General features: G+C 45.3%; 2 long non-coding RNA genes across 4 annotated transcripts; one reads left to right on the top strand and one right to left on the bottom strand.

Moving 5' to 3' along the window:
* Positions 1-767: 767 nt before the first annotated feature.
* On the bottom strand, positions 768-9,947 carry LOC123480205 (uncharacterized). 2 transcript variants are annotated; one of them, XR_008426128.2, is made up of 3 exons: positions 6,882-9,947; positions 3,695-6,248; positions 768-2,709 (listed from the first exon to the last, which is right to left on the bottom strand). It is a non-coding gene; the product is annotated as an uncharacterized lncRNA (long non-coding RNA). The 2 variants fall into 2 exon arrangements; XR_008426127.2 differs by having other exon boundaries at positions 768-6,248.
* A 4,331-nt stretch (positions 9,948-14,278) lies between these two features.
* On the top strand, positions 14,279-22,390 carry LOC123479702 (uncharacterized). 2 transcript variants are annotated; one of them, XR_011650749.1, is made up of 3 exons: positions 14,279-14,409; positions 20,809-21,009; positions 22,171-22,390. It is a non-coding gene; the product is annotated as an uncharacterized lncRNA (long non-coding RNA). The 2 variants fall into 2 exon arrangements; XR_006655401.3 differs by lacking the exon at positions 14,279-14,409 and adding an exon at positions 14,679-14,777.
* Positions 22,391-24,059: the final 1,669 nt, after the last annotated feature.

The following is a 24,059-nucleotide window of genomic DNA, read 5'->3' as shown; positions in this document are numbered from 1 at the left end:
TCTTACGACTCCAGGCTCAAACACTGAGGCCCAACCATCCGATTTTGTTCCCTTCCTTCAGTGTTTATGCTATGGCTGAGGGACTTTCCCTTGGTCCTTTCCTGTCTCCCAAATATTGCCTCCATCCCTTTTTACCTGGCTGTACTGACCTGATAGGTCCCTGAGGAGGTGTTAAGCAGGATAAGGGTTTCAAGGTCTGGATGGTTCTTATTAAATGCTATTCTCGCTAAATGTTCAAATGTAGCACAGTATTTTGCAGGCCCTGTAACTTGATGAGCTTGAAGGGAATCCAAATGGCCAAGTTTAGCCAACTACAAAGAAGAAATCAACAGTAATTAACCTAATAGTGTGTATAAGCAATGGCTAAGCCTCACTCCTGTGAGAGAGCTTTGGATGTGAATCCCCTGTTTCCTTTACTTGCTGAAATTAGATAAAACTACCTAACGACAACTACTTGAATTTGGGAACAGGGACATTGCTTGTCTAGGAAGTGATCCCTGATTCTAAGTCTGGTTTAGCTGCCCCTTATCACAGCTCTTTTCAGACTGTGTAGCTCTTTGCAGTTGGCTTGCTGTTTCTTTATCTTCCTTCTCCCCCTGAACTGTAATCAGCTTGAAGGCAGGGACCCTGGCATCTGGGTCACTTCACTGTTCTCAGGGCCTAGCATGGAATGTGGCACATAGTAGATGCTCAATAAATATTGAGTAATTGCCTACATGAATAAATTAAAGAATCGAACATGTGGAAATAATGAAGACCAACCAAAGGAAACAAACAAAGCTTATTTATTTAAGAGTGTGGTGAGGGAGTCAGCCATCATCATTTGCTTTTTGGCAGACTTAAGGCAGGCAGAGGAGTGGAAAAGTTTCATAGTGGAAAGAAGGAAGGCGTCAGGGGTGCCCTGACTGAAGCTTTTGGCATGGGCAAGCTGTAGGCTGGCTAACTAGAAGGGGGTACCCATTTGATTGGTTAGGGGTACATAGTTGGCTCTCTAAGGTTGCCCCTAAGTTGGAATCATGGCGAAAAACTAGGGAAGCTGTTAGATATTAATCAACTCCTGCCCATTTGAGGTCAACTGTTGCAGGGGTTATTGTTTGGCTTCCTGGACTAGTTACTAGAGCTAGCTAAGTGACCTTCTGCAAGTCTCACTTACAGAGAGCAGGCTGGCTTCCTGGGCTGATTACTGTAGAGAATGGGTTGGTTTCCTGGGCTGCTTGCTACGGACTGTGGGTCAGAGTTTTTATTTTTATATGTGGTCTGGCCACTGCCCATTGGTATGTTCAGTCTCTTATATTAACATTTATTGGCATCTAATGTACACCATACTTTGTTTTGTGTTGATTATGTGGTGCCTCATTTACTTTTAACCGTACCTCTGTGGGGTAGGTATTACCATTTCCGCTTAACCCTGATCACTTCAGAGCTCATGCCATTTACATCTTCTGTCTTCTGGCTCTCCTTGATGCCTTAGGTTGTCTCCCCTACCCCACTCTCCACCCGAATTCACTAAGGACAGGGTTGTGGGGGTTCTCTTCCAGCCCAAGGTTGCCATCTTCCCAGACATGCCATTGTCCTTGCTCAGTTCCTTCCACGGCACCAGATTCCCGGTTCTGGATTTCCTCATCTTCAGTGACCTTCACCGCCAAACCGCTTGAGTCACCCATGCCGTAACCATCAAGCACATCAGTCATCATCACCAGGAAAGGCCTCTTCTCTGACAGACAAGCACTATCACCCATTCTGTGGCTGAAATAACGTCCTACCCCTGACTCCTCCCATGAAGTAACCAATTCTGGGTAAGGACATTATGGTAGATTTCAAAATATTTTAAAAATGTTTAAGGATTTAAAGGGAAAAACTGAACATCGTGAGTGAACAAATGGAAAGATTCAGTAGATAAATGGAATCTACTAAAAAGGATCAAATAGAAATTTTAGAATTGAAAAACATAGAATCAGAAATTAAAGTTCTACTGAATGGCTTAAGAGCAGATTATACACTGTAGAAAAAAAAAAGATCAGTGAACTTGGAGGCGGGGCCATAGATCTATCCAAAGTGAAGCACAAAGATAAATTTTTTTTAAATAGCAAAAGTTGAACAGAGCCTTAAGTCACCTGTACGACAATATTAAGAAGTCTAATATACACAGGGAAGAACAAAAGTAGGTTATAGTTGTGAGTATGTGAAGCCAGAGCTTATGTTTTATTATTATTTACTGATTATTGTGTTTTTTCATACAAATAACTGTAAACCTACGTTTGCCCCACCCTGTATGTAATTGAATTCTCAGAAAGAGAGGTGAGAAGTTACAGTGCGAAAAAATATATTTGAAGGAATAATGGCTGAAACATTTCAAACATTGGAAAAAGTTAATAAAAAAGACAACACCTTGGCTGGGTAACCCGAATCAATATCACCCATGATGGGCAGGTGAGCATGGTGTGCCTCTGAACGTCACGCCCTGAAAAGGACACAGTGTCACTTGTGTAATATCATTGCCCAGGATGTATGTGCCAAATCCAATGATAAGGAAAAAAGAGCCTCCTGATGGGGTTAAACTTTAAGTATATAAAATTACCCAGGAAATGCACTTACCGAACATGTTTAATCTGTTTAAATAATCAGATATCCAGAGCGTAGGTAGCCTGAGCTCTTCAAGACTTTGGCACAACGAAACACTGCCTCAGAAGATGGTAAGGCGAAACTGTTCTAGGTTAAAAGGGAATAAGGAAACATAGTAACTAACTGTAATATGTGACTCTTGCTCCCATCCTGGATCCCCGAAAAATGCTTTAAAAGTAAGTTTGGGCACAAATGGAGAATTTAAATATGAACCGAACATTAGAAGATATGATTGAATTAATGTCAAGTGTTTCGAGTGTGGTGATGATCTTGTGGTATCTAACAGAATGTCCTTATTCTTACAGGATATTCATGCTAAGTATTTAGGAATAAAATGTCACAATGTCTGAAATTACCTTCAATGATTCAGGAAAAAAATTGAGAGAGAGAAAGCAAATGTAGCAAAATGTTAATGATTGATGATTAGGGAAACGATATGTGCATATTCAATGTACTATTCTTTCAACTGATATGTAAGTTTGAACATTTTAAAATAAAAAGTGGAGAGAAAAAATAAAGCAGCCAAAATAACCTTAGAGGAAACAAGGATAACTCAGGGACTAAGAGAAAACTGTAAAAAATACATATGGAATCTTCAGCTAAATTTGAGAAACTACTACAAGCATGAAAATACAGAATGCTCTAAAACCAGAAAATTCAATGAACAAGATAGCGTGCTTAGAAATTAAAAGTATGACCACTGAAAACAAATTTCAATACAAGGATCAATAGATCAGAAAATAGATTAAAAAGCATTTGAGCTCTTGCTCCCTGGTGTATGTCATCAGTTTGGCTCAAATAACTCTTATAAAAATTCAAATATATATATATATATATATATTTATATATATATGACAACAAAACAGAAAAGATAAGAGCTACAGAGGGTCAGTCCAGAACCCCAACCTCTGATTAATACAAATCCTAGTAACTGGAGACAGAAATATACTGGGGGTGGTGGGAGGGAAGAGGTATATGCTCACAAAATACAAGAAAATTTCCTAGAGCTGAGTAACATTTGACTTCTGTCCAAGTATCCACAAAAAAGATATCTCCACCAAGGCATACTTACATCACCATCATACAACTTCAAGATGCTGGGGATACAGAGATTGTCAAAAGATTCCTTTGAAAGAGTTAAAAACAAACAAAGGAAACCTCATTTAAAATGGAGTCAAGAAGCCCTAAAGGGGAGCTCTCACTCACAGCCACCCAGGCCCAAACAGGAGGACATACCACAGCAGGAGGAAGGAACAATTTTCCCTTGTCCTGAAAAACACCTGAATGGTCACCTGAACTTTCTAGCTGGTTGCCTTCTGTTTGGAATCCTGGCTACAGCCCAGAAAATGAGAAACTGCCACATCATCTGATGAGAAGCCATCTCCGCCTTAAACTCTTCAGACCCCTCCCAACTTCCTCTTTATCACCTATAAAAGCAAGCCCCTCTCCCCTGTTCTAGGGACTTGCCTGTGGTTTGCCAAAGCTTGTTCCAAATTGCAATTCCTTTGCTATTCCCAAAAAACCTATATTCCAAAAACAGAAACAAACAAAAAACCCACCCATTTTGCTGGTAAAATAAATGGCTCATTTGTTTTTTTAAGGTCAACAAGACATGTAAATAAACACTCTAACATGTCACTTGCAAAGGACCAAGAATCAAGTAAGGAGTGCACCTCACAGCGGGAGGCCTTGGCAGCTAGAGGCTGGGCCCTTTGCCAGGAGGCCCTTGTACTTTGCCCAGTACCATATTTACTGTCGTATCTGTCTTTTTCACAAGAAAGCGAGTTACCTGAGAATAACAATATCAACTTAGTTATCTTCATATCCCCCTCTCTGCTTTATTCCTAAAGTCCTATAAGGATGAGACAAAGTTCATTTAAATAAGCTCTAGTCAGTCTCTCTCGATCTCATTATTTCCTCCCTTGTACTTTCTGGCCCCTCCTTTCCCTGGTTGCTTGTTCATGCCAGAAACCCTCCTGGAGAACTCAGTGTGCTGGGTCAGGGGTTATCAGATAAACAAAGACCAGCCCTGGGTTCCAGGAGTCCACCACTGTGAGGAGAGAGACCAGTGCCGACCCCCCTGGGAGCCTGGCGATCTTCCTCTCCAAATTACAGCACAGAACCCAGAGATTCCTACACAGTAGTTCCATGCTAACTGTTCTGAAACTTGACTTAAACATGAATTAAATTTCCTGTTGAGGTTATTTAAACTTACAGAATTTTCTAAAGGGTCAGTGTCTCCTGAGGGAAGAAAAGTTTCCTTCTTAGTACTGTTAAACGGACACAGCAAATGGAGACCAGCCCTGAAGGTCTCCTGGGCAGACAAAACCAGCTTAGTCGTGAATTTAGCTCAATTCCCAATCACTGTGAAGCGCTGCCTTCTCACTGTAGAAGCCGCCTTGTAACAGTGTTCTGAGTCTCATTCTAGCTTTTGGTTTCAGTGCTCCAGGTTTGCAAACTTTTTGGTGCATGCACAGTAAATTTTTACTAATCACTACTTCAGTGATTCCTTGGTTTTACTGGGCCTTTTTCTGAACCTTTGACGGTGGAATTCAGGTGGAATTCAGGTGGAATCCATAGGTATCCTCCAACTGCTGTACCCACTCCTCCTGTGAGCTGATCCTTGAAAGCAGAGGCCACAGCAGGCAGAGGAGGTCTCATCAGCGCACCTGGGCCCGAGGATCACCATGGTGATTGGCTCAAGGGCCCTGAGGGCCAGGCAAGTGGGACTGGGAGCCTGAAACTCTTCACAAACAGTTCCCAGGTGAGCACCTCCCCCTAGTGGCCACAAGTGGAAGCTGCGGCGCTCTCAACGAAGGAAATATCTAAGAGGAGTATAATATTCTTCCAGCAAACACCCCACGGACCCTGCACCACCATTTCAGAGTCTGTCCTGTGGAAGAGGCACAGGCCACCTCCACTTGTACAATCTCCCCTAGGCCCTGGGTGGAACTTGCAGGTGTACTACACTCTCCTTGGTTGTACCAGACCATAGCCTTCGCTCAGGGCCTGTTTTGTGAAGGCAGCTGCCTCCTGCCCAGTCCCTCTGGGCATCAAACCTTGATAATGAAGGTTAAGCTTCAGCATCCTCCCTCGCACAAGTCCCTTCTAAGGACAGTGAAAAGGCCTTAGCAAAATGCTTGTATGGACCTCTATTTATGCAAAATCTGAAAGAAAAAAAAAGTAGGATTTAAAAAAATTATTTTTCCTAAAGAGGGTTCCAAAAATTGTGTAAGTTCTGGATCACACAAAGTCTGTATCTGAGCCTGATGGTGACACAGGGACCACTCAGTCCAGAGCTCTCCCAACAGTCCCTTATCGCAAATGTCTGGTCCCTAACCCCACTTCACCCCCCACCCCCAGAGGCCACACAGAGGACTTAGGAGGGGCAGTCTGTGCAAGGGTCAAGAACACAGGTTTGTAGGTCAGACAGGTGTATGTCTACAGCCCAACTGTCTCCCCAGCCACATTACTTGATTGTGCCCTTTATTCATTTGAAAAATAGAGATGATAATTATACATACTCTTTGGGTTGCTGTGAGAAGAGAATCAGATAATGCATGATAAGACTTCTATTTGATGCTTGGCCTGTGGGAGGCACTCCAGGAATAGAGGCTCTGGGAAGCCTAGAAATACATATACATATACCGCTGACTTAAATTCTATACTACAATTAAGTGGAATCAAATACAGTTGCTAATATTTCACTGTTTTTTTGACCTGCAAAAATGGCAGTGTCACAGGATCCCCCCTAATAAAAAAAATGGCAATAATTAGATAGGGTAGCTGAGGTATGGGTTACTGGTGTGGACCTTTAGTCCCTCTCATAGTGTATCTGTCCTCTGCCTAGAGAGGCTGAGGGAGGTAGTTTAATTCTTTGTTCTCTCCTCCCTCCCAGAACCCTGATCAGTGACCATGAAGATCTTTGATATGAAATAAATAAACCATGGGGATGTAATGTATGGCATATTTGAAAGTTGCTAAGAGACTATATCCTAAAAGTTCTTATGACAAGAAAAAAATTTTGTAACTATGAATAGTGACAGATGTTAACCAACTATCATTATGCAATATATACAAATGTTGACTTATTATGTTGTATACCTGAATGTAATATAATGTGTCAATTATACCTCAATTAAAAAAAAAAAAAAAGACTTCCAGCCAAGATGGAGGCTTAGGTAGACACACTGTGCCTCCTCTCACAACCAAAAGAAGGACAACAACAAATTTAAAAACAAAAAACAACCAGAACTCACAGAAAATCCAACTGTATGGAAGTCTGACAACCAAGGATCCAAAGAAGAAACATTCATCCAGACTGGTAGGAAGGGCGGAGACAGGCAGTGGGGGCGGAGAGGACTCGTGGCAAGGCAGCAGCTGGAGGACAGGGGCTGGCAAGGCAGTGTCTGGTGGACCTGGCAAGGTAGCAGATTGCAGACTAGGCAGTCCCACATTTATGTGCAGATAAAATGGGAAGAACAACTGGGGAGCAAGACAGACCACACAACCCAGGGTTCCAGTGTGGGAGAAATAAAGCCTCAAAACCTCTGACTGAAAACACCTGCGGGGGTTAAGGCAGCAGTGGGAGAAACTCCCAGCCACACAGGAGAGTTCATTGGAGAGACCTGCAGGGTCCTAGAACATACACAAACACACCTACCTGGGAATCAGCACCAGAAAGGCCCAATTTGATTGTGGGTAGTGGAGGAAGTAACTGAAAGCTGGCAGAGAGCAGAGCAAGCAACATTGTTCTTTCTTGGACCCCTCCATGACATGCAGTGTCACAAGGCAGCAATGGGGGTTGCCCTGCCCTGTTGAACACTACGTAACAGGCATGCCAAGACAAAAAAAAAAAAAAGCCCAAATGAAAGAACGGATCAAAGTTCCAGAAAAAACACAACTAAAAGATGAAGAGATAGCCAGACTCTCAGATGCACAGTTCAAAACACTGGTAATCAGGATGCTCACAGAATTGGTTGAATATGGTCACAAATTAGAGGAAAAAAATGAAGGCTATGCTAAATGATGAAATATAGGAAAATGTACAGGGAACTATCAGTGATGGGAAGGAAACCGAGACTCAAATCAACAGGGTGGACCAGAAGGAAGAAAGAAACATTCAACCAGAACACAATGAAGAAACAAAAATTCAAAAAAAATGAGGAGAGGCTTAGGAACCTCCACGACATCTTTAAACGCTCCAACATCCGAATCATAGGGGTGCCAGAAAGAGAAGAGGAAGAGCAAGAAGTTAAAAACAACTTACTTGAACCAATAATGAAGGAGAAGTATTCAAAGTCATGAAAGGCAAGGACCTACATCCAAGATTACTCTATCCAGCAAAGCTATCATTTAGAATGGAGGGCAGATAAAGTGCTTCCCAGATAAGGTCAAGTTAAAGGAGTTCATCATCACCAAGCCCTTATTATATGAAATGTTAAAGGGACTTATCTAAGAAAAAGAAGTTGAAAAATATGAACAGTAAAATGACAACAAACTCACAGTTATTAACAACCAAACCTAAACGAAAACAAAAACCAACTAAGCAAACAACTAGAACAGGAACAGAATCACAGACATAGAGATCACATGGAGGGTTATCAGTGGGGGAGTAGAAACGGGAGAGAGGGGGAAAAGGTACAGAGAATAAGTAGCATAAATGGTAGGTATAAAATAGACACAGGGAGGTTAAGAATAGTATTGGAAATGTAGAAGACAAAGAACTTATATGTATGACCCATGGACATGAACTAAAGGGAGGGGATGTGGATGGGAGAGGAATAAAGGGAGGAAAATGGGACAACTGTAATAGCATAATCAATAAAATATATTTTTTCAATATAAATAAATAAATAATTTAAGGACTTTAGTCAAGCTGGCAGCATAGGGTATGCAGTACTCTAATCCTCCCATAACCACATCAAAATTACAACTAAACTATAGACTGACCTCATTTCACACTGGGCAGCAGCTTGAAAGGAACCAAAGACATATGAAGACAAACCGAATTGTCTGGCATTAAGGCTACAGCTGGTGGGTGTGGGCAGCTTTCTACCAGAAAAAAAGTGCTGGCAGAGGCCATTATTCCTTTTCTGAGGTCATTTCCACAGAGCCAGCAGGAAGGCACCATACCTGAGTCTCCATCAACCTGGCTCACACTGTTCCTCCTACTCTTTCCCATGATTCCCTGATAGTCTGTCCCATCCATTTTGGGGGCCTACCCAAGCTGTTTCCACTGGCTTTTCCATATAAATGGCCTTTCTTTCCTCATGCTTTGGACTTCCCTAAAAAATCTCTGAAACAAGCAGTATCTGGCCTCTGCATACCCCTTACATCTCGCTAAGTGGCCCCAGGCCTGGCACTGACAGCAGCCAGCCTTGGTTCACAGCTTGGCCCCTCCTGGGATACTGCAAGCCCAGTGCAAGTAGCAGCCATCTGCAGATGTTCTGTAGCTCATGCCAGGTGGCCCCAAGCAGGGCACATGCCAGGGCTGACCTTGCACGTTCTGGGAGGCCCCAGAGCCAGTGCACTGGTAGAGAGCTTCAGACTATGCTGGATTACAACCCTATCACCTCCATGAGCAACACACTCAAGGGGCCAACTCAGTGAGCACCAAAACCCCACTAAAGCAAGTCCTGCTCTGTAGGGTCGACTCCTACAGAGTAGCTTATCCTCTGTAGTCACAGCCGGTACTCTCAACCAGTAGGCCTGGGGGGCAGTCCCTCCCAGTGATGCCAACAGCAATCAGGGCTCAGCTACAACAAGACAGTGCACACAGCCCACACAGGAGCACACTGGAGCACCCAGCGTGGGTGACTGGGGAGGATGTGTCACAGCCCTACAAGACACCTACTACATAAGGCCACTCTACCAAGTACAGAAGACAGAGTGGCTCCACCTAATACATAGAAACAAACACACAGAAGCAGACAAATGTGAAGACAAAGAAATAGGTCCCAAATTAAAGAACAGGAGAAATCTCCTGAAAAAGAACTAAATGAAGTGGAGGCAAGCAAACTACCAGATACAGAGTTCAAAATAATCATTGTAAGGATGCTCAAGGAACTTTGCAAGAACTTCAAAAAACTTAGTGAGAACTACAACAGCATGAAAAAGGCACAGGCCAACAGCATAGAAACAATATAAAAAAAGAACCAGTCAGAAATGAAAGATACACTAACTGAAATGAAGAATAAGTTACAGGGAATCAACAATAGAGTAGATGAAGCTGAGAATCAAATCAGCGATTTAGAATATAAGGAAGCAAGAAACACCCAATCACAACAGAAAGAAAGAGAAGGAAGGAAGGAAGGAAGGAAGGAAGGAAGGAAGGAAGGAAGGAAGGAAGGGAGGGAGGGAGGGAGGGAGGGAGGGAGGGAGGGAGGGAGGGAGGGAGGGAGGAAAAGAAAGAGAGAACAGAAAGACAAAAAGAAAAATCCAAAAAAATGAAGATAGTGTAAGGAGCCTCTGGGACAACTTCAAGCATGCCAACATTTGCATCATCAGGGGGCCAGAAGGAGAAGAGAGCAAGAAATTGAAAATGTATTTGAAAAAATAATGACAGAACTAAGATGAACCCAAAGAGGCCCACGCCAAGACACATCATAATTAAAATGCAAAAGGTAAAGACAAAGAGAGAATCCTAAAAGCAGCAAGAGAAAAGCAGTCACTTACCTACAAAGGAGCTCCCATAACACTGCCAGCTGATTTCTCAATAGAAATTTTGCAGGCCAGGATACAAAATTAATATTCAGAAGTTGGTGGCACTTTTATATACCAATAATGAATTATCAAAAATAGAAATTAAGAAAAAGCAATCCTATTTATTACTGCAACAACAACAAAAGAAATAATTTACCTAGGACTAAATTTAACCAAGGAAGTAAAAGACCTATACTCAGAAAATTATAGGATACTGAAGAAAGAAATTGAGGAAGATATCAATAAGTAGAAGCATACAACATGTTCACGAATAGGAAAAATCAAAATCATTAAAATGTCCATACTACCCAAAGCAATCTACAGATTTAACACAGTTCCTAGTAAAATACCAATGACATGTCTCACAGATCTAGAACAAATATTCCAAAAATGGAACCATAAATGACCCCAAAGAGCATCAGCAATCCTGAGAAAGAACAACAAAGCTGGAGGCATTACACTACCTGATGTCAAACTAGATTACAAGGCCATAGCAATCAAAGTAGCATGGTATTGGCACAAGAACATAATAGAGATCAATGGAACATAATGAAGAGCCCAGAAATAAACCCATGCCTTTATGGTCAATTAATATTTGACAAAGGGGGCAAGAACATGCAATGATGTAAAAAGACAGTCTCTTCAATAAATGGTGTTGGGAAAATTGGACAAATACGTGCAAACAAAGGAAACTAGACCACCAGCTTACAGTATACACGAGAATAAACTCAAAATGGATTAAAGACTTAAATGTAAGTTGCAAAACCATGAAGATCCTAGAAGAAAACATAAGCAGTAAAATTTCAGACATTTCTCATAGCAATATTTTTTCCTGATATATCTCCTCAGACAAGGGAAACAAAGGAAAAGTAGAGAGAAGACAAATCTCCCACAATAGTACTACAATGGGATAATGCTTTTAGGTGTGTTGGTACATTTCTCTCTTCCTGTGTTGTTTGCTAAACTCATGGAGTAGCACTGAATTTGCTTTTTTTCCCTTAACTCTCTCCCATAAACTTTGCCCCACGACGGTCGGAGTTTTGAAACACAGTGTACCAGAAGCCACCACTTCCCCTGGATATGGGAAAAGAGCTTCAGAGAAAAACAAGTGCCCTCCTCCCCTGGCTGACTGCCTGGCTGCTCCGCTGTCTGGGATGCCCTGGGCCCTCTTATCCCACCTGTTACCGAGAGAGCAAGACACAATCGGAAGTCCCAGATGCCCACAAGTAAAGTCTCAAACACAGGAACCACCTCCTGTCAGACTCGAAGAGAGGCGAAGTCACCAGCAGGGCGGAAGGAGTATTTGTTTCACAGACGGCGGTACAAACCCCGAGATGTCACACAGGAACCAGAGAAGGAAGACAATGGAGCACAACTCTGGGAAGCCAGCCAGGACAAGAGGGCGCGAGTGGTCATAGTTCGGGGTGCAAGGTAACCCGGCCGTCCACCACAGGCTCGACGCGGATCCAAGACTTGGGGTGCTGAGGCCATCACGGGACCGAAGACGGATCTTGCCGTGCAGCTCACGTACTCACTCCTAAGGTCCCAACAGCTGGCTCTTTGCGCTCTGCGTGAAGAGGCAACAGCGCTGCCACCTGTTGAAACCGAAGCCCCGCCTCCAGTCACCAGTCGTCCACTCACAGAACACCAGGAGGGCTGGTTCCTCCCAGACAGTGTTCTGCTGAAGTTCAGTTGGCGACTCTATCAAGCCACCCTCAAGGTCCCAAGTTTGTGGTGGTGGGGGGGGGGGGGGGGGGGGGGGGGCGGGGGGGGGGGAATCGCCAAGGAAAAGATGAGTTAGATTGGGTGGAGCAATACTGTCCATCACAGGGAAACCCCGCCACCTGCTGCTCAATAGCAATTAGTAACTAAGGAGCTGCTATCACGATACAGTGAACCCAGGGCGCCCCCCTGTGGCCTGTATATGCCCAGGGACGCCCCCACATGGCTGTCTTTCCTGCAGGCAGGTTCAGACCCTAAATTCAGTTTAGGTACTATCAGGAGGCATTCACCTCGACCTATCCTGCAACCAGGGCCTTCTCACTCGTTCGTTTGTTCCTTCATTCATGCATTCAGCCGTGTATTTCATCCTTGTCTGAGCCAAAGACTCCAGTAAATGCTGGCGCTGCAGCAATGGCTAAGACAGAGCTTTGTATTCTCTTGGAGCTGGTTTAGTGGTGGAGGCAAGCATGAAGTCGTCACAGCCGACTGTAACAGGTATTATGAAGGAAAGACAGAGCTACTGGAGCGCATGTGAGGGGCATGGCTATGCCTGGTGCTGAGAAAGTGACATTCAAGCTGAAATATGAATGATGAGTGGTAGGTGAAGTATGTGTGTTTGGGGAGTGGGGGTGGTGGTTGATTCAGGCAGAGCAAACACACTTTGTGTGAAGTCCCAGGGTAAGAGAAACTGATATTCATTGAAGGAATCTGAAAGAAGTGCAGCTCTTGAGTGCAGAGTCTGAGAGGGGCTGAAAGAAAGCTTAGAAGTAGGTGTGGAGGAACCAGGGGAATTGTTTTCAGATTCTTAAGACCTTCCTGAGAGCTGGGGTTTGAAGCAGAGGCATTACCCAACCAGATCAGCATGGCTGCTCTGGGAAGGATGAGTGGGAGGAGGCAAGGGTGGAAATCAGATCTGAGGGGAAGCTGTACAGTGGTGGGGTAGAAGATGGTGGCCCAGGCTAGGGTGGAGGCCGTGGCGGGGGAGAGAAGTGGGGAGGTCTAACATGAGTTAGGAGGTAGAGTTCACGGGATTGGTGACTGAGGAGTTGAGAGATATGTGGTAGATGAAAACATCAAAGAGAACCGCAGGTTTCTGGTTTAGAAAACTGGACTTTTACCCCATTTGATCAACAACATTTATAAGGTGCAATAAACACTCTGGAACAATGGGTCTCATTTACTAAGTGGCAGATGTCATTATAGCCTCATTAAACAGACAAAACTGACACCTAGAAAGGCTTAGTAACTTGCTCCAAGTCACAGTGCTAATAAGTGGCAGTGGTGGGGTTTGAACAGAGGACTGTACAGCTTTTAGACTAACTCATTGCACTTCATCAGAGATCTAAGATCACCCAGGTGCTTGTTAAAAACTCAGAATCCTGAGCCCCCCACCCCACCTCGGATCTTGGAACTCGGAATCTCTGAGACACGGGCCCAGCACTCTGCATGTTAAACAAGTACTCCAGATGACCCCATGCACACGAAAATCTGAGAACCACTATCAGCATGCAGCCTCTCACTGCCCTAACTGGAGAAACATGCTTCCATGGGCCCTCTGAGCCTTGTCCAGCTGCCCTAAGATTTCTGGAGGCAGAGAGTGAGAGATCAGATCCTAGGTGGCCTCAGAAGCAAGATGGTAACACTTAATCATCTTACTGTGAAGTATCCCAGTTCCAGTGTGGAAGCTCCACTGGGGCAAGTGGGGCTATGGATGCAGTGCTCAAAGACCTTGGCCTGAGAGAGGTCAGTCCTTCTGGCCAGACAGGGCCACATGGGCTACTTGAGGCTGAAGCAGGAGTGGAGGTGGGGGTGCCTTGAGACAGAAGCCCAGATTCCACCCCCAACCCCAGGTATTTCTGCCTCCCAGATCTGTTCTCAAGCCCTAGAGATTTCCAGCAACATCACTCCAGGCCCAAGGCCCACAGAGGGGTCTTACAGATCATCTTGTGCAGCTCTCCCATTGCAGAGCTGGAAAGCCCAAGAGAGTGGGCTGCTTGCCCTACGGTCCTCTCTGCCCTGGGTGCTGATTGGAGTTGGACAGGGTAACATTTCAGCAGGTAGCCCAGCAGCAACACCTCCCAGCTGGAGCCCTGCTGGTAGTGAGGTGGATCTGTGAAGCCGACACTCCTGTTTGCACAGCATCTGTGCCAGGCTAGGCCTCACCCTGAGCAAACACAGCATGTGGGGCGGCAGGCACCGAGCTCCTTTGTTCTTGAGGCTGCAAGCAGAGGCAGCAGGGCCAGGAGGTATCAGAGGGCCCGTCCTGACCGGATGTTGGCACCATGGTTCCCACGGGAATGCTTCCTGATCAAGAGGCCAACAGGCTGAAGGACATCTGGGTATCGGCTACAACAGCCTATGGCAGGAAGGTGACCAACCGCCTGGCAACATAGAGGACATGAGAGGGAGCAGGTGGAGGGATGCAGAATGAAAGCCAGACCAGATAAGAGCTAGAACACCTTCACCTCTCCAGGGCCGGGTGGGCAGAAGGTGCTAAACTGCTTATCTTTCCAGACGGAGGTGTGCCAAGGAACCCAGAGAGCAGGCTCTGATTTGGCTTGAAAGGAAAACACCCAGACTGAGGTCCAGGTACCTCTCTCTGTGCCTGTCTTCTTTTGCCCATTTGAGTCCTGGAGGAAGTTTAGTGTAGGAGCAAGAGTTTGGGCTTTGGCATCAGAGAGACCTCCTGCAAATCCTGGCTCAGCCATCTACCAGCTGGGGGACTTATGGTAAGGGGCTGACCCTTTCTGGTCCTAGAAGGGATGATGATCATACTTCCCTTGCAGGGTCATTTACAAGAATCCTGGCGACAGGGCCAGGAGCACTATGATAATTAATGCCTAGTCGGAACCACAGCGGAAACACTGTCAGTTTGGGGACAACTAGAGGAATGTGTGTGAATTGATTTGGGGATCAGTGCCTGTGTGGCTGTGATCAACTCCAGATTTTCCTTAAAAAGATAATAAATATGTGTCTCTGAGTTTGTGGGTTGAAGATACTTGCAAGAAAGACAAAAGTAGGAGAAGAGCGCGTTGGAGTACTGCTCCAACACTTACTAGTGATAATGGAATTGGTTTGATGAGAGCATTTTGGGCTTTGGTCAAGGACCAGGGTAAAGACAAGGAGACCAGTGAGGAGGCCACAGGCCAGAGTGGCTAATGACAGGTGGGGGATGTTTGTGGCCCGCTGGTCTGAGCAATGTTGTGGGTGCTCATTTATGGGAAGAAAAGGACAGACTTGGGGAGGGGCAATTTGGTTGGAGGTGTGGGCTTGGGACTGAGAGTGTCACTTTGGAATGGCTGTTTGGGAGACCTGTCGCATATCTGAGTGAGCTCACTGAGCAGACACTGACTTCACCTCTCCCATCTCCCCCACTGACCCCTCCTTGCCATCTAAACAGCCTTGATGCTGCTCTCCCCTCAGGGCCTTTGCACTGGCTGTTCCTTCTGCCTGGATGCTCCTCTTCCAGCTCTTACAGAGCTGCCTCCTCTCAGAATTTAGGTCTCTGCTTAAAGGTCGCCCAATTCGATCTCCTCCCCACTCCCCCCACTGTCACTCTCCATCCCACTGACCTCTTTTATGTTTCTTCTTCTCCTTAGTACTAGATGAGATTACACTGTTTAGTCATTGGTTTACATGTATGGTGTCATTCTCCCCTTCTGGAATATGAACTTTCTGAGGGCAGGGGCTTGTCTTCTTTACCCCTGACTCCCCAGTGTAAGCACCAGTGCCCTGCATGAAGTAGCGTCTGGATAACAATTTACTAAATGGATCGGTAAGTATAGCAAATCTGTGGTATCCATGCCGTCCCTGCCTCTTCCCAAGCCTGTGCCGATGTTGCTCACCAGTTATGGACTCTCCCCAGTGTGATGCTGCCGACTGGCCTATCCATCTATCAGAGTTGGCGCATGAAGTTTCACCGACCTTCCATCCCTATAGTGGACTAAGGTCCCTTGTCTGCTACCCATGTGACCTTGTGTGAGTCTTTTAAAGCTCCTTGGGCCTCGGTGTCCACATCTGATGTCATCGGGATGTAGGGGAGTCCTTCCACCCCTCCTTTCTGGGTTGGACCTCCAGTCTGGAGCCACAAGCTGCCTGCAGACATACCAAACCCCCCAGGAAGGGGGCTCAGTTCCTGTCTTTCTCTTAAATCACAACCTCTCCTTCACTTTCCTTCTCTCTCTGCTCCCCCTGTGTTCTCACCAGTCCCAGGAGGCAAGGCTAGAAGCAACCTTTGGCACCTAGTCCAACAAAACCCTCATTTTCAGGTGAGGAAACTAACCTCAGAGAAGGAAAGTCAGTGGAGCTAGAAATCCAACAAAGACTTGTTGTCCACACCCAGAGATTTGGCAGCAGCCATTTCTCTCCCCTGGGTCCCCTACACAGCCCCCACCCCTGGGCCTGGGCCTGGGCCTTGGCACTGGTGTCAGCACCTCCACTCTGTGATGGGTGGGACTGCAGCTTCCTTCTGCTTCTACTGGACACATTCCCAAGCCCCAGGAGGCTGGCAGCCTGGCCTCCCCCCAGGCCCAGGACAGTTGGTGGGAGGAAGGTGCCCTGGGGATTCCTGGCTGCTTCCCCCACTTCTGAGCTATCCATTCAAAGGAGGGGAGAAGGGTGCCAGCTTCTTCCTCCACGGTTGCTTTGGGAAGTTGCCTTGGGATGTTTGGGCCAGTTCGAGGCTCTTAGCTCTTCCCAACACAATTAAAGGCCTGTTGGCCACTTCTCCCCTTCATCTTGTTCCCACCCTACCTGCAGCATCCCCTTCATTCTCCTGCAACTACTCTGCAGCCAGTGCCCGGTGTGACAAGAGCTCAGTTTTGGCTTCCCTTGAGGAAGGGTGAGGGAGGAAATGGATTTGTGTTGACTGAACCTCTCTGTGATCTAAGTGGAGGTGCTTTAAACGTCTCCCAGAGAGAGGGCGCCCCTCTCCCTTTGAGCCTGCCTGCGCAGAGCTCTTGTTTGCACAGTGTCTTTTCTGGTGGAGAAGCCGAGCCTCCTTTTCCCGGAGCTATTTGGGGAAACGCTAATGTTTGCAGGAACAGAGAGCCAGCCCCCTGCTCAGGAGGACAGCAAGGACCCACAGGGATCCAGAAATGCTAATTAAAGGCCCATGTCCATGGACACTAGGGGAAAGTTTAAAAGTGGAAAAGACTGGAGATCTCGTGTTTAATTAGAAAGGAGGAAATATCAAGGACTAAGGGAAATTTTGAGGGAAACAGGCTTTAACTTGATGTTCAACATTTCAGCCCATTTATTGAACAGGTACTGGGTGCTGTGGGGCACAAGCATCGACAGGCCTCACCCTACCCTCTGAGGGGAACCCCAGGACAGGGGTCATGAGAGACTCCAAGGTGGCAGACACTGAGCTGAGACCAGGCTGCAGCCTGGACACAAAGAGGAACTGGCCAGGATCGATGACAGAGGGAAAGGCTGGGCAGCAGGGTCCTCAGTCCCAGACACACAATGGAATCACCTGGGGAGTTTTTAAAATTGAAGGCTATCCCCTACCTGAGATCCTGGTCTAGAACAGAGCCTGGGCATTAATCTGCTTTAAAAGCTCCCCAGGTGGGCCCAAAGGTGGGGGGCCCGTAAGGAGAGACACTAGATCATAAAGTCTGTGTTGGAGGGACATTCGGGAGTCCCCAGCAAGGTCCACAGGGCCACATGGCAGAGGACTCCACCCGCTGAGCTAAAGAATTTGGAGTCTAGCCCAAGGGAGATAGGAAGCCTCCTTTGGGTTTTAAGGTTTCAAGCACAGGAGTCAGTCATATTTAATTTTTAAAACAATGCCTTCATTCTCGCACTTACCCTCCTCCCTTGCACACCCATCTGATGTGCAAGAATCGCTAGAGGTGCCTGCTCAGGACCACCAGGGTTAATGGGACCTTCTCCTTTCCTCTGCGTAGCTACAGGCCTTTGCCAGGCCTAGCTGCAGGTCTCAAGTGAGGGAGGTTCATTGGGATGCCCTGCCCCGCCCCCTCACTTATCCTCCCAGCATGCCCAGGTACTGGGTCTGGCCAGTTTCACCTGAGCGTCTTTCCCAGACCAGCCAGACATGGCACCGGATCTGCCCCAGCGTTCCAGCAAGCACAGTACAAGAGAGGCATTTTCCTCTCCCTGACTTCTGAGGCTACCACACTGGGGTCACACCTAACACCTTTTTCCTTCTCATAATGCACTTCATCAGGTCTGCCTGGGTGCCTACTGCTACTCACAGAGTCCATGCTGCCCCTCCTGCTCCCAGCTGGAAGGAAAATACTCAGTGAAAAAAAGAAGGTCTCTAACCCTGGCCAACCCTCAGGCTGGCCAGGGTTAGAGACCTGATCCCACCTCTCATTGTCTCTGTGACCTTCACTGAGTCACTTCATCTGATTCGTCATTTCCTCATTTGTAAAATAAGGACACCAACCTCAGTGGACCATTGTCAGGATTAAATGAGGGAAAGGTGTAAAAGTCTGAATGGAGTACCAGCACCCACTAGGTCTTCAATAAACGGTAACGCCATTTATTATTATAAATTAATGTTAATTATTATTACTAGTGCTGGGTGCTCTGCTAAAGTACAGAATTTCTTTGAGCTTTAGTGTCCTTTTAGTAGAATAAGGAGAAGATGTGATGCCCAGCTTATAGAGTTGCTGTGAATACAGTGTGCAGGCAGTTTGAGAGCCTTTTTTTATTAGATCTGAAGGCTACTCATGGACGAAGAAAATGCAGAATACCAAAACAGGCCCTTCAGACCTTCTGAATAACTGAATGGATAAGAAAGCATGACCCACACATATGCTGTCTACAAGAGACCCACCTCAGGACAAAAGACCTACACAGACTGAAAGTGAAGGGCTGGAAACAAATTTTCCAAGCAAACGGACAGGAAACAAAAGCATGGGTAGAAATACTCATATCAGACAAAATAGACTTCAAAAAAAGGGTCATAAAGAGAGATCCAGAAGGTCACTGAATAATACTCAAAGGAAGAATCCACCAAGAAGACATAAACATTGTAAATATATATGCACCCAACATAGGAGCATCCAAATACATAAAGAAAATCTTGGAGGACTTAAAGAAAGATATTAACAGCAACACAATTATAGTAGGGGATTTTAACACCCCACTGTCAAAGATGGACAGATCTTCCAAACAAAATATCAACAAAGATATTGTGGCATTGAACAACGCCCTAGATGAAATGGACTTAACTGATATATATAGAGACTTTCATCCCAACGAAGCAAAATATACAATTCTTTTCAAGTGCAAATGGAACATTTCAAAGAGAGACCACATGATAGGTCACAAAACAAGCCTCAACAAGTTCAAGAAAATTGAAATCATATCAAGCATTTTCTCTGACCACAAGGGACTGAAACTAGAAACAAATCTCAAGGAAAAAAACCCCAAACACTCAAAAACATGGAGATTGAATAGCATGCTATTAAACAATGAATGGGTGAAAAATGAGATTAGGGAAGAAATCACAAAGTTTCTGGAAACAAATGAAAATGAACTCACAACAATCCAAAACCTATGGGACACAGCAAAGGCAGTCCTGAGAGGGAACTTTATAGCGATACAGGCCTACCTTAAAAAGATAGAAACATTTCAAACAAACAACCTAACCCTACGCCTACAAGAACTGGAGGAACAACAACAAAGACAACCCAGAGCAAGTACAAGGAAGGAAATAACCAAGATCAGAGCAGAATTAAATGACATAGAGACTAAAAGCACAATTCTAAGGATCAATGAATCCAGGAGTCGGTTCTTTGAAAAGATAAACAAAATCGACAAGCCCTTAAGCAGGCTCATCAAGAAAAAAAGAGAGAGGACCCAAATAAACACAATCAGAAATGAAAGAGGAGAGACTACAACTGATCCCACCGAAATACAAAGGACTGTAAGAAATTACTATGAAGAACTATATGCCAAGAAATGCAAAAACCTAGATGAAATGGACAAATCTGTAGAAAAATAGGAAATCACTCAACAGAATTTTCCTGTGTAAAAGCCATGACTAAGGAGGGACTTTGACGATGGCTACTTGCACATGGCACAGACAGGAAACACATGGACTAGAAGGCTACTAACTCTTGGGGGGAATTTCAAATTTAATCTTTCTTGTAATTTTTCCATTGCCAATTATAAAACTGCCCCCCCCCCCGCCCAGAAATCACCACACTGTTGTCCAAGTCCATGAGCCCTTTTTCCTTTTTGCTCAATCCCTCCACCCCTTAACTCCCCCTACCCCCTAGCTGTCATCCTGTTCTCCATCTATGAGTCTGTTAGAGGGAATTTTATTGCCAAAAAATCCATAAGTGCAGCTTGAGAAAGGCTTTGATTGTTTTGACTTCAAAAGTAACTCCTAGGCCACCCAAAAGGTACCGAATGAAATAGGCTGTGAAATCTACAAGCCCCAGCAAAAGGGCATACTCTCCAGTGCCCACTGGGCATGTGTCAGGGAGGAAAACAGACAAGGAATAATCTTCCCCAAAACTAACCTGCCCTCTCTGGGGTCAACCGACCAGGGGCTACCAGGTGGACAAACCAAGGCACTAACCACTGCCAGCAATGTGAGTGTTAGTAACCTATAGGCGGTAGGGTTATAGAATTGCTGTGGACGGTGACTGTTGTATGTTTTCCGTCCTTCCCTTGTCTGGATGGACGTTTTCATTAGTCATCCTGTTCCTTCTCCGTAGGTGCATATTGGGTGTATGTGTGATTGGAAGGAAGGGAGGTAACTTTTCTTTTTGTTTACAGGTCACCAGACATAAAGAGCTGCATCTGGATCTGTGGGAGAGGACCCTGCAGCCCCAAACACACTGAACTTTGAGCTGGAGGAGAGGAAGTGTGTTCTGTGGGTGAGATACATGGATATTTGGGTGTCTCCCCAGCAGAAGATTTTCACAGCCTCCCTTGCAGCTGGGTGTAACAACGTGACCTGGTTTTGGACAACAGAATGTGAGCATAATGATGAGCATGACTCCCAGGTCATGCCCGTTTGGGGAATGGGGAGGGCTGTGCCTTTGTTTCCCCTCTTCCCACTGGCTGGAATGTATCCTAGATGACTAGAACTAGAATAGAAATCTTAAACCACGACGCAGGAGTCAAATGTTAAGAGCAGCAGAGGAAAAAGGTAGGAGGAGCTTCAGTCCAGATGCCAACAAGCTGCCACACACCTTTCCTGCCTACCTGGACTTTCATCTGAGACAGACAGCAGCTTCTATTGTTTAAGCCTTCATATTTTAGAACCTTTTTGTTACAGTTGCCCATCCATTATTTTAAACTATGTTTGTTAATTTTAGAGAGAGGGGAGAGGAGAGAGAGAGAGAAACATGGATGTGAGAGAGAAACATATACTCCTCCTCTTGCTGATTCCCTGAGATGGGTGTATGGGAGATGGGGCTGCTATGGTCTAATGGCGAAGTGAAAAAGGGGCCTAAGGTCCTGAGCCCAGGTCCTTGTACCGCCCTATAGCTCCTCTGATGTCTGTAGCCATGTTTCTTGTTGGCCTGGCACTCGACATATATCTTGCTGACTTCTGTTGCTTACATCGATGATTAAAAAATTTGAGGTCTTTCTTAGCTTCTTTGGAGTCCAGGCATCTTTCAATAGACTCTTCTCCACTTGAGTCCTGCTGATGCTCTGAAGCCCGTTGAGGCCTGGCTGCAACTCCCATTCGTCTCCATCCCAAGTGACCACCCAGTCCTCACCCACAGGGCCAGCTCTTCTTCCCCAAGGGGATCCAGGAAATTCTGGACACCTTTTGTGCCAGTGCATGCCAGGAAAGACTCCGGGTAGCTAAATCCTGGCCTTCTCTCTCCCTAAATAGGCAGAAAATTTGCTCCAGGGCAGCTATCTTGTGAGGCTTCTCATCCAAGAACCCCAAACAAAAATGGGGTCTGAAGCCTCTCTTCTGTTTTCTTCGATCTGCCTGTCTAGAAATTGGCAACAGTCAGGATCCACATCTCTCACCATCTGCCCTCCCATCCTTGTCTTTCTCTTCCTCCCACCATCCTCCCACAAGGGATGGCTATTTTTCCCACGTCCTCTTGATAGGAGTTCTCCCTGTGTAGACATTTATGGTCAAGTCCACCAGGGTTCGCCTTTGATCTCTTACAGGTAAAGTTTCAGGATAAACTCCTGTCTCTACAAAGGCTGGCCCTGAAGACCCCTGTCTTCCTAAGGGGGCGAAGGAAGTCAAGACCACGACAGTCTTTCCAGGGCCTCTCTGTCCCCTTTTCCAGGCAGTCTCTGCCCCTTTTCTCTGGGCACCGAGGTTCATGGCTCAGCCTTGGAGGAGAGAAGTTCATGGAGCATGATTTATGGGGAAAATAAAAATACATGGTTTAATATTGTTCCTGCACATTTTTTCACAGTTTGTCAGTTGTATTTCACTTTGTTTATGATGTCTTTCAAGGACAAGCCTTTTTAATATTTATGGTGTCAAATCTGTCAGCTTTTCCTTAATAGCTTCTGGGTTTGGTGCCCTGCACAGGAAATCCTCCTCTATTCTAAGGCTGAACAGAACTGTTAATGGCTGAAAAATACGCCATTGTGCAAACATGCAAATGTGCCCTGATTTATTTACAGATGAATACTTAGTGTTTTTCACTGTTTAAGTTATCATAAATAATGCAGGGAACATCTTTGTAAATCATTTTTTCTTCTTCTGCAATTTAAATTGTTTGTAGAATAGATTCATAGGAGATTCATGGGTCCTTTTCACTATTTCAAAAGCTTTAACAATAATTAAGCGTTTACTCTTATAAAGCTGCAGAAGTCAACTAAAATACCTAATTTCTTTCCTTCTTTTCTGTACATAACTGCAGCTGCTCTGAGTGGTTATATTTATATTTCGCGTTTGTTAGAAGCTGTGATAATTACAAACGAATGATTAATGTTTAAAAAGAGAGAACCAATTATTATATGACAAATACAGTTTGTTTGATGGACTAAATCTATTCACAAATAGGAGAAAAGATAATAAAAGTCTTTCTCACTTTATAGAGAAGTCCAGAGAAGAAAAGAAGGTAACCTCAAGGTATCCAGATAATTCCTAGTCATCTGTTCCTAGGTTTCATTTCCTTGTTATCCTTCCTTTCAATGAATAAGCCATCCCCACCCTCCCCACACCATCACCAATCGCCCACCCAAGTGCCCAGCTTCACTCTAAATGAGCCCACGCTGCTCCCCTCACTGTAGCCTGAGCAGTGCTGTAGAGGCCTCATCACCCCGAGCTCACACACGGGAAGACCAAGTTCCCGTGATGCGGAACTTGCACTGGCAGGGTAGATTTCTGAACCTGAGTCCAGTATCTTGTGAGATTCATCTCAGTAAGAAACTAGATTCTAGAGCCAGACATTCTGGGTTAAAAAGTCCAGTTCTCTGCCTCTTACTAGCTGTTAGTCTTGGGCAAGTTTATTTAACCCTCTGAGTTCAGTTTTTTCCTCTATAAAAAGGAGATGTGAGCACTCACATCAAATGAGATGATCAATAAGAAAGTATGAATTACCAGATAACATACAAATGAAAAGACTTATGCATTCATAGGACTACGCTCTCCAAGATCAGCAAGCCCACATAATACAAGCAATGTAAGTAATAGCCACTGAGAAAATTTTACATTCACACTGCAATTTGAACCGACTCCTAGAGTATGCATAACCAGACTTGGGACCTTGCTCTGTGTGCCCATTCAGCTGAGCACGCATGCACTGAGGGTCTGGGCTAAGCTTTGGCAGCATAAAGGTGAGCCCAGGCCCCAAGCCGCAGGCTCTGAGGGCCCATTTCCCTGCCGTCTGCACTGTAAACAGATGCTCTGGAGACTGTGGGAAGGGCAGAGCAACCAATGCAGCTGAGGGAACTCTGTGAAATTCTGCCTGAGTTTGCTTTTCAAAATACAAAAGTCTGAGCTTTTGAGAGAATCTTTTTCATATGATAGCAGTACATGTTTACTGCAGAAAACCCAGAAAATGGAGACAGCGCAAAGTAGAAAATTAATATCACTT

This window comes from Desmodus rotundus, chromosome 2 (assembly GCF_022682495.2).
Source record: "Desmodus rotundus isolate HL8 chromosome 2, HLdesRot8A.1, whole genome shotgun sequence".
NCBI classification, from domain to species: Eukaryota; Metazoa; Chordata; class Mammalia; order Chiroptera; family Phyllostomidae; genus Desmodus; species Desmodus rotundus.
The sequence above is the reverse complement of the archived record's forward strand: the minus strand, read 5'-3'. Positions and strand labels throughout refer to the sequence as shown.